Below are 2,414 nucleotides of genomic sequence, written 5' to 3' on the forward strand. Positions count from 1 at the left end.
ATGAAAAAAGTAGGAAAATAAGTTTTAGAAGTCACATTACTTAAAGTTGAAGAGAAACAGGCCAAGTGAGGTGGCTCATGCCTGTAATCCCAGCACCTTGGGAGACCGAGGTAGGTGGATCACGAGGTCAGGAGTTCAAGACCAGCCTGGCCAACATGGTGAAACCCCATCTCCACTAAAAACACAAAAATTAGTCTGTGTGGTGGCAGGCACCTGTAATCCCAGCTACTCAGGAGGCTGAGGCAGGAGAATCACTTGAACCCAGGAGGTGAAGGTTGAAGTGAGCAGAGATCGTGCCACTGCATTTCGGCCTGGGTGACAGAGATTCCATCTTGAGGAAAACAAAACAAAAAAACTTGAAAAGAAACAGAACTTTTCACATGTTAATTTCTACAAAGAAATAGAGAGAGATATAAATATATACTTATATTTTTAATAAACATACATATATATTTATTTATGTATATACAAATATATATATATCTATATATATTTTTTTCCTGAAAAAATCTATCAGAGGAACTAAAAAAAGTAGAAAAAGCTTATTTTCAGCCAGGTGCAACAGCTCAGGCCTCTAATCTCAGCACTTTGGGAGGCCAAGGCAGGTGGATCACCTGAGGTTGGGAGTTCGAGACCAGCCTGACCAACATGGGGAAACCCTGTCTCTACTAAAAATACAAAATTAGCCAGGTGTGGTAGTGCATGCCTGTAATCCCAGCTACTCGGGAGGCTAAGGCAGAAGAATCACTTGAACCCAGGAGACGGAGGCTGTAGTGAAGAGATCATGCCACTGCACTCCAGCCTGGGCAATAAGAGCAAAACTTAGTATCAAAAAAAAAAAAAAAGAAAAAAGGCCAGGCACAGTGGCTCACGTCTGTAATCCAAACACTTTGGAGGCCAAGGCAGGCAGATCACCTGAGGTCAGGAGTTCAAGACCAGCCTGACCAACATGATGAAACCCTGTCTTAAATAAATAAATAAAAGCTTCTTTCCACTAAACAAGACAACATGTCTAGGCAAAACCATTCAGGACACAGGTATAGGCACGGACTTCATGACTAAAACACCAAAGGCATTGGCAATAAAAGCCAAAATAGACAAATGGGATCTAATTAAACTCCAGAGCTTCTGTACAGCAAAAGAAACAATCATTAGAGTGAACCAGCAACCAACAGAATGGGAAAAAATTTTTGCAATCTACCCATCTGACAAAGGGCTAATATCCAGAATCTACAAAGAACTAAAACAGATTTACAAGAAAAAAAAAATCAAACAAACCCATTCAAAAGTGGGCAAAAGATATGAACAGACGCTTTTCAAAAGAAGATATATACGAGGCCAACAAACATGAAAAAATGCTCTATCAACACTGGTCATTAGGGAAATGCAAATCAAAACCACATTGAGATATCACCTCATGCCAGTTTGAATGGCAATCATTAAAAAATCTGGAGACAACAGATGCTGGAGAGGATGTGGAGAAATAGGAACACTTTTACACTGTTGGTGGGAGTGTAAATTAGTTCAACCATTGTGGAAGACAGGGTGGCGATTCCTCAAGGACCTAGAAATGGAAATTCCATTTGACCCAGCAACCCCATGACTGGGTACACATCCAAAGTACCAGTAAATCGTTCTATTATAAAAATGTTCTATTATAAAGACACATGCACATGTATGTTCACTGTGGCACTGTTTACAATAGCAAAGACCTGGAACCAACCCAAATGACCACTGATGATAGACCGTACAAGGAAAATGTGGCACATATACACTATGGAATACTATGCAGCCATGAAAAACGAGTTTGTGTCCTTTGCAGGGACATGGATAAACCTGGAAACCATCATTCTCAGCAAACTGACAGAAGAACAGAAAATCAAACACCACGTCTCACTCATAGGTGGGTGTTGAACAATGAGAACACATGGTTACAGGGAGGGGAGCATCACACACTGGGGTCTGTTGCAGGGGAGCTAGGGGAGGGACAGTGGGGGGTGGAAGGTTGGGGAGGGATAACATGGGGAGAAATGCCAGATATAGGTGATGGGGGGATGGAGCAGCAAACCACATTGCCATGTATCTACCTATGCAACAATCCTGCATGATTTGCACATGTACCCCATAACCTAAGGACAAAATATATATATATAAATAAAGAAGAAAGAAAATGGCCTGGTACAGTGGATCACCTGAGGTCAGGAGTTCAAGACCAGCCTGGCCAACATGGAGAAACCCTGTTTCTACTAAAAATACACAAAATTAGCAGGGTGTGGTGGGACATGCCTGTAATCCCAGTCACTCAGGAGGCTGAGGCAGAATTGCTTAAACCCAGGAAGCAGAGGTTGCAGTGAGCTGGGATGGCGCCACTGCACTCCAGCCTGGGCAACAAGAGTGAAACTGAGTCTCAAAAA

The sequence above is a fragment of the Cebus imitator genome, unplaced genomic scaffold, assembly GCF_001604975.1.
Source record: "Cebus imitator isolate Cc_AM_T3 unplaced genomic scaffold, Cebus_imitator-1.0 Scaffold657, whole genome shotgun sequence".
Taxonomy (NCBI): Eukaryota; Metazoa; Chordata; class Mammalia; order Primates; family Cebidae; genus Cebus; species Cebus imitator.